Below are 11,245 nucleotides of genomic sequence, written 5' to 3' on the forward strand. Positions count from 1 at the left end.
ATGTTGCTAAAAAATTCAGCTATTTAGAGTTTAAAATTAATTATGATTTCAATAATTTTAGCATAAAACGCAGTACAAATTTTCAGCAACATTTGTTGCATAAGTTTATCTGAAACATGTTGCTATAAAATATAAAAAAATTTCAATTAATAGTATTAGTTCCTATTTTCTTTAAACTTGATTTAAAGCATCATGTGGGCAACTTTGTGGTCAACATGTTGCCAACCAATTGAAGATTTTATGACAATTTATTCATCTAACATAATCATGCTATAAAATAAATATGGATAATTTTAATATTCGAGATTTGGGTTTATGAACTCCATGTTAAAAAAAACGTAAAGGTTGTGGTGTTTGTTTTAATATTATTAACCCTAGAAATTTGTAACCAGCATAATAAAGTAATTGTGGGATTTAATAAATGTTTAAGTAATTAAATGACACGCAATATTTTGTTTTGTTGCAGGCAACATTTCATTTTAGTAAATTAAAAAGCAATTAAATTACAAAAAATACTAAAAGATAAACAATTGAAAAAGTCAATAACCTATAAAGAATTTAAAAACATATTTCTGGCAACATAAATTGAAATTTAAGATGTTTATAGCCTTTCTTAACATTGACTGGAACATCAAAATGAATACAAATGCTTAGCAACATGTTGCTAGCTTCATGAAAACATATCTATAATGTTTTCTTTATATAAAAGACTTTGAAAATCTTTTTTAACACTCTTAAAATTATGTTTGTACTTATTAAATTTAGTTCGTGTTACTTTGTATGTGTTATATAATTGAAAAGCCTTTTCTGCAAACATGTTGCTGAAATGCAGAATTCGCAAAAATAGCAATTTCTAGTTAATTTTAAATGACCCAAATAACCATTTTTTAAGAATTTTTTGTTATGAAAGCCACATGTTGCTATGAAAAATGTTAATGAACTTATTAACCCACTTTTTTTAAATTATTAATTTATATCCCTAATTCATTTGCTTTTAATTGTTTCTCAAACATATGTAATAAATAATTTACAAAATGTTTAGTGAAAATTGACCAACAATTGAGTGTTGTTGAGGCAAAATTGTGTTTATTTATTTAGCAAAAATTTTGTTTATTTGATTTTCTGTATATATTTCAGAGCAATTTTTGGCATGCTAAAAATATCATGTTGTTTTATTTAGATCTTCTTTCGCATTTTACAAACAAAAAACCTACTATAATTTGGGTTAAATATTTATTTTCAAAACTCTGTGTTCATCTCAACTCTAAACACACATGCTTTTTTTTTTCACTATCATGAGACATCAAAAGCTGGCAGAAACCAGCAAATTTTATAATCAAAAAGAAAGTTCAAAGTGTTTTTATGCCGTGATTTTCTAAACTACAATCTATGTTGCAAAAACGAGGAAAAACAAATAGTTATTTGTTTGTGAAATCATAAAACTTTGTGTCTACAAAGTTTTTTTTTTAGTTATAAAGAATTTCAATGAAAATAAATAAATAAATACAACTTTGCTGAAGATTTTTACAATAAAAATTATAGAGATTTAAAAAAATTTGTAATATATTTTTCTGAGTATTCTGATTCATGCTGCCAGCAGTAAATTTATTGATTTAATTCCTAGCAACATGTTGCTATATTGCTATATTAATATTTATTACTAAATATGTTGTTTCATTTTATAAATTTCAGTTCACAATTTAACAAATTTCCAATTATATTTTAATTAATTGAATTAATTAAACAGAATAATTTCATTTTTATTCTTTCATATTGTTGCCTTTTATTATTGAAGCATAATTTTTGCTGAATTGATTTTTTTTGGAATACAATAATTGTCTTCTACTACTCACCTATGTATAGTATTTCCCTGGAGCATTGTATCATCCACATCATTATCAATCAATCATTCATTGAATGAAACTCAAATATTTAATTTTACTTTCTATTAATTTTATGCAAAAATAACACATTTTATTTGGTTTTTGCTGTTGTTTGTTGTATTCATATAAAAAATTATACCAATAAATTTAGTCATTATCTGTTTTATTTAAGCAGAATATATAAACAACAAACAAATTTAAATAAAAAAAAATATAAATACGAGAAGTAAAATAATAAAATGCCTACAACAAATATGTAGGTATACACTAACTAAAAGTGTAAACAAATACCAAAAGCGGTCGGTCTTAAAGTAAACAATAAAATAAAATGTTTATATTAACAAAAAAAATAAAACGAAAAAGGTGTACATAATAGACCTTTATTAACAGTAGGAGTGGTGGGCAGTGTGTTGAATATTCACAAGAAATTTAACAGCAACAAACAGAAGAAAAAAACGCCACTATAACAAATAAAAAATATAAAACAATCATCATTATTAAAAGTTCACTGACCGTTACTAAAAAAAAAAGCCAAAAAGGTATTTTTTTACACTAAAAATAAAACAAAACCCAACATGGCAAAAAAAAAAAATCGACAGCAACAGCAGAAATACTAATATTAAACAACTTCAGCAACATTGTATGCATGTTTGGTTAATATTGTAAATAAACTAACTCACTCATTGGCAAACATGTAGAAATATTTTGTATATATTGTAAGCTTAGTGAAGATACATTTATTTGTAGTTGTATGTACAACTGATATAAACATTCCAAGTTGTTAAACATTTTTCTGGGTTTCTCTTTCTTTCTTTGTTGTGTGTTTTGTTAAATAACAATCAGTGTTAAATAAATTTAATTGTATAAATAGTTTCATGGGGAATATTTATGGAAATTGTTAGATATTGAGTAATTATTTGCGGGGTTTTTGCCAAAAAAAAAAGTAGTTAGCAACATGTTGCTGGCGAAGAAAATCATTAATATTGTTTAAGATAAGCTTGACAATGTTGCTAGCAACATGTTGCGGTATTTGTGTTTAACTTTTTAGTTTAATAATAACTTAAGTTCAATTGTTTGAATAGCTTTATAAGAAATTTTAAACATAAATTGGGTTTTAAATTGTTTAGCAACATGTTGCTTGGCATATGATTTTGATTTATCAAGCATTTTAAGCTAAAATATATAAACAAAATCAGTTAATCATTAATATGAATGATTGAGAATATTGCTAGCAACATTTTCGGATATTTGTGTTTAATAATAATATGTTGATAGAAACTATAACTGAAATAAAAATTTGCTATATATTCCTAAATTTCTTTCAGCGCCAAAATGCTTTTTAATAAACCTATATAAAATTTATTTTTGTCCTAGCAACATGTTGCCAGTAATAATTTGTTGGCTTTAGTAGATCTACAAACTTGTGTTTGCTAAAAAATCTTATGTTGACTAATTTTCTAATAAAACAGTTTTGTGCAACATGTTGCTAGCAACAAATCCATTAGTAAATGAAACTATATTAAACAAACTAGATTCTCTAGCATCTTTTTGTTAAACAATTTTTGGTAAGACGCAGTCAATTTCGTAATTTTAAACCAATCCGAATATTAAACTTTTTTAAAAAATATATTAATTTTATTTAAATTGAATTTTTTAGAAAAGTTAAATAAATTCCATGTTTGAGTAGTTTTATAATAAATTTTAAATATAATTTTTTTTTAGAATTGTTAAATTAATACATCTTACAAAAAATTAGCTTAGCAACATGTTGCTAGGGAAACTATTTTGTTTAATATGGATTCATTTATAGTGTATGTTAGAAATTACATCACTAAATTCACAGTGGTTAAAAAATTCACAATAATGCAAAACAAAATATTGCCAGCAACAATTTACATTTCTATTGAACTAAAGCAACACATGCATATGGATATATGTTGACAGCAACATGTTGCCAGAGTATAAAAACTAATTTTTCTAAAAATTCTTTCAAAAGATCTTTTACTAAAACTGCTCAAATTGTTTTATTAATTGAGATACAAAACAAATGTTGCTGGAAACATGTTGCCACAGAAAAAAATGATATATTTTTCAAAAAGTTCAGTTTATTTAGTTATTTATTGAATTAAAAAATAAATGTATAAATAAAAATTTTAAATTAAATAATAGGAATACAACATTTATTACAAAATGCGGTAGTTTTTCAAATGTTTAGTTTTTATTTTGAAACAATATTATCTTATAGGTAGCATAGAAATTAAATATGAATTCTTTGTTTTATAAAAATGTTCCTAGCAACATGTTGCAGAATAATAAATGTTTCATTTGAATGCTATTTTTAGACATAATTAGCTTCATTGGAATGTTTATTTGATCATTAGTACTTATATTTGAAGTATTAAGTATAAAAATTAATATTTGAGGAGCCGCAGAACAAAAGGTACTTTTTCGAATTTTTTTACAAATTTATTTTTATAATATTTGGGTTGAAATCTTCTAGAAAAAATCAATTTCCCAAAATTTTTAAATTTTCCAAAAAGTGCCTTTTGTTCTGAGGCTCCTCATTTTATGTAATAAAGTTATAAAATGTTGCTGGCAACATGTTTCAGAACTCCAAATCATTTATAGGAACGTTCATTTATATTGAAAACAGAAACTGTAAAGATGTTGCTAACCCCCAAATCATTAATTGAAAGGTTTATTTCATCATATTTATTAAATCTGTATAAGTATAAAAAAAAGTTACACAAATTTTCTTGTCAAAATGTTGCTGAACTTTATACTATTCATTGATTCATTTATTAGAACATATTTATGAATATTTTATGACAAGTTAAAAAAAATTGCTGGCAACATGTTGTTGTGTAAGAAGTTTAATATATTATGTTAAGTAATATTTCTAATATAAAGTATCAAAATGGGAATTAATTTAGAAATTGTTGCTTACAATGTTTCTGCAACATGTTGCCGAAACATATAACTTTATATAATAAAGTTATAAAATGTTGCTGGCAACATGTTTCAGAACTCCAAATCATTTATAGGAACGTTCATTTATATTGAAAACAGAAACTGTAATAGTTAAAATATTTTTATAATAATTTTATAAGAATGTTGCTAACTTCCAAATCATTAATTGAAAGGTTTATTTCATCATATTTATTAAAACTGTATAAGTATAAAAAAAGTTACACAAATTTTCTTGTCAAAATGTTGCAGAACTTTAAATTATTCATTGATACATTTATTAGAACATATTTATGAATAGTTTATGACAAGTTAAAAAAAAATTGCTGGCAACATGTTGCTGTGTAAGAAGTTTAATTTATTATTTTAAGCAATATATAAAGTATAAAAACGAGAATTAATTTAGAAATTGTAGCTTACAATGTTTCTGCAACATGTTGCCGAAACATATAACTTTATGTAATAAAGTTATAAAATGTTGCTGGCAACATGTTTCAGAACTCCAAATCATTTATAGGAACGTTAATTTATATTGAAAACAGAAACTGTAAAGTTTAATATTTTTATATAATAATTTTATAAAAATGTTGCTAGCAACATGTTGCTGACCTCTAAATCATTAATTGAAAGGTTTATTTCATCATATTTATTAAAACTGTATAAGTATAAAAAAAAGTTACACAAATTTTCTTGTCAAAATGTTGCTGAACTTTATACTATTCATTGATACATTTATTGGAACATATTTATGAATATTTTATGACAAGTTAAAAAAACATGTTAAAACATGTTGCTGCGTAATAAGTTTAATATATTATGTTAAGTAATATTTCTAATATAAAGTATCAAAATGGGAATTAATTTAGAAATTGTTGCTTCTGCAACATGTTGCCGAAACATATAACTTTATGTAATAAAGTTATAAAAATAAGTTATAAAATGTTGCTGGCAACATGTTTCAGAACTCCAAATGATTTATAGGATCGTTCATTTATATTGAAAACAGAAACTGTAAAGTTTAAAAGTTTTATATAATAATTTTATAAAAATGTTGCTGGCAACATGTTGCTAACCCCCAAATCATTAATTGAAAGGTTTATTTCATCATATTTATTAAATCTTCTGCAACATGTTGCCGAAACATATAACTTTATGTAATAAAGTTATAAAAATAAGTTATAAAATGTTGCTGGCAACATGTTTCAGAACTCCAAATGATTTATAGGATCGTTCATTTATATTGAAAACAGAAACTGTAAAGTTTAAAAGTTTTATATAATAATTTTATAAAAATGTTGCTGGCAACATGTTGCTAACCCCCAAATCATTAATTGAAAGGTTTATTTCATCATATTTATTAAATCTGTATAAGTATAAAAAAAGTTACACAAATTTTCTTGTCAAAATATTGCAGAACTTTAAATTATTCATTGATTCATTTATTAAAACATATTTATGAATATTTTATGACAAGTTAAAAAAAATTACTGGCAACATGTTGCTGCGTAAGAAGTTTAATTTATTATTTTAAGCAATATTTCTAATAAAAAGTATCAAAACGGGAATTAATTTAGAAATTGTTGCTTACAATGTTTCAGCAACATGTTGCCTACCTCTAAATCACTTACTAGAATGTTTATTAGAACATATTTATTGCTATTTTATACCGAGACTTCTGGCAACATGTTGCCATATTTTCTGCCATTATTTTGTCTGCCTATGAATAGCCTTAATATGTTTCACAAATCATTTGGCAAAATTTTCAAATCTTCGGGGAGTATTTTTTAAATTTTTTTTAACATGTCTTGCTAAAAATTCTTTATGTTATTTTAAATTATGGTTGACAGCTTATTTATATATTTACTCATATTTCTGAGTACATGTTAAGTGTGCAGAAGTAGCAGTAGACATAAAACAATAAACATTTATTAACTTTATTTCATTAATAATAAAATACCATGTCATATAACAACAGCAACAAAAATAACCTTGACTTGATTTATTATTTATTATTATTTTTAAATTACTGTGGTTGTTGGAAGAAGCTCAGTAGAAGTAATTTAAAAAAAGAGAAGATCTCTAAAACTTTAAGTGTTAATGTTTAAAAGCGTTTTTTTTCTAGGTTATATTCAAGGAGGTTTTTTAAATACCCCAGGGGTCATATTTGCTTTCCCTATTGATTAAATGGTTCACATTTAAGGGGTCCTTTGTTACTTTTGATGGCTAAAATAAAACACATTTTGTGGTTTAAGAACTGAGCTTTAAAATGAGATTTCAAGTAAAATGGCTTAAAATCCCCCTAGTTTTTTTTTATTTTTTTTTACTACTTTGTTTTATTAAATAAACGTGAGTTGAGTTTTACAAAAAATTCTGTATATATATAATTAAATTAATTAAATGTACTTACTTTGTAATTAGTAAATTTTTTTTTTATTTATTTTTAGATTTTTTTTTCTATACTCCAGCAATATTTGTGGGTTTTGTTGTTTGTTTCAAAAAAAAGCTTTAAGCGTTTTTTATATCTGATTTTTTATAGTTGAGAGTTTTTTTTATAGTATTATTTTTAAGCGGTTTTATATTATTATTTTTCTTTTTTTTATAATAATAGTAAAAAAACTATAGAACAAAACAATCCTTTAGAAGGTTAGTGAGGCAAAGTTAAATAAGTTTGAGAATAAATTTGTTTGTTTTTCTTTTTTTATAAGAAAGAAAAATAAAGCCTTTAAAAGGAAGTTTGGCGGTTGAGTTTTAAAAGAGAAGAAAATACAACTTTTTTTTAAAGAAAATGTTTTTCAAACTGCTTAGGGTTTTTTCGTTTATGATGAATTTCTGGGTTTAAAGCTGAGATTTTGTTTAAATTTGATTTTTCTAAATTCTTGTTTATTATTTGTAATTAAATATTTTCAATATTATAATATTTTTTATATGTAATATTTATTATTTTTGTTTTGTTAATATATTTTTTTCAATTATTTTTTTTTTGAAGTTTTAAAAAAATTATTTTTTATTTATTTTTTTAAATTTAAATATTTTTTTATTTTAAACAATAATTTTAAGTCTTTAGTTTTATTAAATTTAAAAATTTTTAGCTAATTTTTGTAATATTTATTATATACAAAATATATTTTGTAAAAAATTTTTTAAATTATTTTAATTTATTTTTAGAATATTTATTTATTATTAGTTTTAATATTTCTTAAGAAAAATTTCAGTTTTTTTTAATTTTTCTTTATAATAATTTTTATTATTTTTTAAAAAAAATTTTAATTAAATTTTTTTTATTTTAAAATATTTATTGGATTTTTTTAATAATATTTATTTATAAATTTTTTAAATAAATATTTGTTTTATATTTTTTATCATATTTTAAACACGAATTTTTAATTATTTTTCAAATTTTTAGTAATAAATTTTATTTATTTAATATTTTAAATATTATTTAAAGTTTTATTTAAATTGGTCTCAATTTGAATTGTTTAGAAGTTTTCGTTGAATATATGTCTCCAAAATAAAGACACATTCAAAGCGGCAGGCGTTTTATTATTAACAAAATGTTAGCGTATAAAGAATTAAAGTATTAAACAAATAATAATTTCCCGTTAAGTTTAATACTTTGTTAAGTTTGAATTAAAAAAATTATTGCACTTTTTTTTTAATAAGTTTGTTTAATAGAAATATTTAATTATCACGGAATGTTAAGCGTTTTAATTTATTGCACTTTTATATAAATTACCAGCCTGTAATTAAACCTTTAAATATGCTCTGTAAGTAGAAAAGAGTTAAAAAAAATAAATAATTAAATAAATATTCATGACTTCTTTTCTCATGCCCTTTTAAAAAGTGGAATTCAAAATGCCTTAATTTTGAAAAAAAAATTCAATAAAAGTCATTTTACATCTTTTTATTTTAAATCTTAAAATTATATATCTCTACGTAACACATTTTTCCATTGTAGTCATGCTGGAACACAATTTTATTTTTATATTTTTTTATGTACTATCGAATAAAATCTAGAACAGTAAATAAATCTATATAAATATAATAAATAAATAACAAAATTTCAATATTTTAAGTTTTTTTTGGTACCTTCTTTATTTATTTTATAATAAATACAACCAGCCCACCCTATAAGTAAAATAAGACACCTAGCAAAAAGTGTTCTCGCACTTTTTATTTTAAAATTTAAATACTCTACAACAGCAAAACCTATAACAAATTTTGTAGTAGACATAAATTTAAGAATCAAAATGTTTGTACATTTAAAATATAAAAAAAACACACATAAAACAAAAAAAAAAGTCTAGAAATAATAAACAGAGAATATGTACAATATTTTGTTTTAAATTTTATTTAGTTATTACAAAATATGTATATGTAGTCATAAACAGAAATGTACGAAATAATTACCCAGCCAACAAATCTAGAATTGTTTTCAGATTTATAGAAAAACAGCAGACCTTAAAAATTTTTGCTTTAATTTCATTTCTATCCCATGTAAATTCCTGTTTATATAGGAACTTCTTATCATGTGTGTGTAAATCACTGTCATACTCAAAATCCACAACCGATTTTAATGAAATTTATACAAAATGTTTATGAATCTCCTAAGTAGTTTGGTATTGAAAATCAGCCAAATTGGGTTAGTACACAAAAAGTTATTTAAAAAAGTCATGTGTGTGTAAATCACTGTCATACTCAAAATATTAAACCATATTTAATGAAATTAATCCTGAATGTTTATGAATGCCTTAAATAGTTTGGTATTAAAAATCAGCTAAATTTGGTTAGTACACAAAAAGTTATTTAAGAAAGTCTGAGCTAACTTCGAAGAAATATTACAGGTAAAACCAATTAAGTGGTTTAGCAATGTTTTATTCTGGAAATAATTCGACAGCTCGTAAACTATTGCAGATATCTTTTAGAAATTTTAAACAGTGAGAGCTGTGGTGTTTTTGAGTTGAAATGGGTTCGTAATTGTAGTGGGGGCAAGTGGGTTGCCCCTTAAAAGGCCCATCCCATTCACTATATTTGTATAGAAAACCTAGTCAATTTGTAATTGAATTAATAAATTTATGTCATATTTTTGAAAACTGAATACATATGTATTGTCTCTCACTGTCTTTTGATTATATTGTTTATATTTGGAGAAATATATTGTTCACTTGTCTTTATTTTACAACTGTTTTTAACATTTTTATAATTTTATTTTTCTGGTTTCATATGTACATCCCATAACACTTGTAAAAGTACATATGAAAACACATTTGTATTAAACTATTTTTATTTTTTTTTTGTTAAATTTTATAAATATCATGTTCACAAATAATCTTCTTGTGTGTTGGAATGTAAAATATCCGGTAAAAATATATGTTTTTTGTAGACCATTTTCTGCTTCAATGTTTTATTAAAAAAAAACATCAGGTATGGCAAATAATAAAAATACAATATTTTAAATTCTGATAATATCTAGCACAAGCTTGTTATGATGACAACTGTATACTAATGGGATTACATGGAAGTATTTTAGTAATAGCTATTTTATAATCTGATATATGTGTATCTGATTTAGTAGATATCTACATATATACTCGAGTATTAATTCACACAACTCTGTAATACATATGGGCAATTCCATGTCATAGTACCTGACATTAGTACGACTGACATTAGTATGACTCGGCTGTGCCGAATCTTATATACCAAATTATACTTTAAAATTAATTTTTTTAAATATTTTTAGGTAAACAAAATTTTATTTTTTTTTTAATTGTTTTTCAAATTTTTTTTTTCGAAATTGTTTTTTAATTTTTTTTTAAAATTTTTTTAAAAATTTTTTTTTTTGGAAAAAAGATTTATGACAAAACAAAATTCGGATCAAAAAATATTTTTCCCGATTTTTACCCATTGTAGGTCCAACTTACTATAGCCTTATCTACATCGTTGCAATGGACTTTGAAATATCTATCATTAGATATCCATATTGTCTATATTAATGACTTAGTAATCCATATATAGATCAAAAATAGGTCAAAAATCGAGGTTGTCCCGGTTTTTTGCTCATATCTCCGTTATTTATGGACGGATTTTGCTGATTTTAAATAGCAAACTTCTCGAAAGCATGTCTGACAGAATTATTGAAGATTTGGATCCCGAAGATATCTGGGGTCTTCAGAAAATTGATTTCAACTAACAGACGGACAGACAGACAGACGGACATGACTTAATCGACTCCGCTATCTATAAGGATCCAGAATATATATACTTTATAGGGTCGGAAATGAAAAATGTAGAAATTGCAAACGGAATGACAAACTTATATATACCCTTCTCACGAAGGTTGTCTAAAATATCGAGGGAAATACGGGTATATCGTACGTGACATAAAACGGAAGTAA

At 23.5% G+C, this 11,245-nt stretch overlaps 1 protein-coding gene across 1 annotated transcript in view; it reads right to left on the reverse strand.

The window, feature by feature from the left end:
• Positions 1–7,728, reverse strand: part of LOC135951934 (fibronectin type-III domain-containing protein 3A-like) — a 387,209-nt gene extending 379,481 nt beyond the window's left edge. The window contains exon 1 of the mRNA XM_065501687.1: positions 7,258–7,728. The gene's annotated coding sequence lies outside the window, so the exon portion shown is untranslated. The remainder of the gene's footprint in view (positions 1–7,257) is intronic.
• Between the last annotated feature and the right edge of the window lie 3,517 nt (positions 7,729–11,245).

This window comes from Calliphora vicina, chromosome 2 (genome assembly GCF_958450345.1).
Source record: "Calliphora vicina chromosome 2, idCalVici1.1, whole genome shotgun sequence".
Taxonomy (NCBI): Eukaryota; Metazoa; Arthropoda; class Insecta; order Diptera; family Calliphoridae; genus Calliphora; species Calliphora vicina.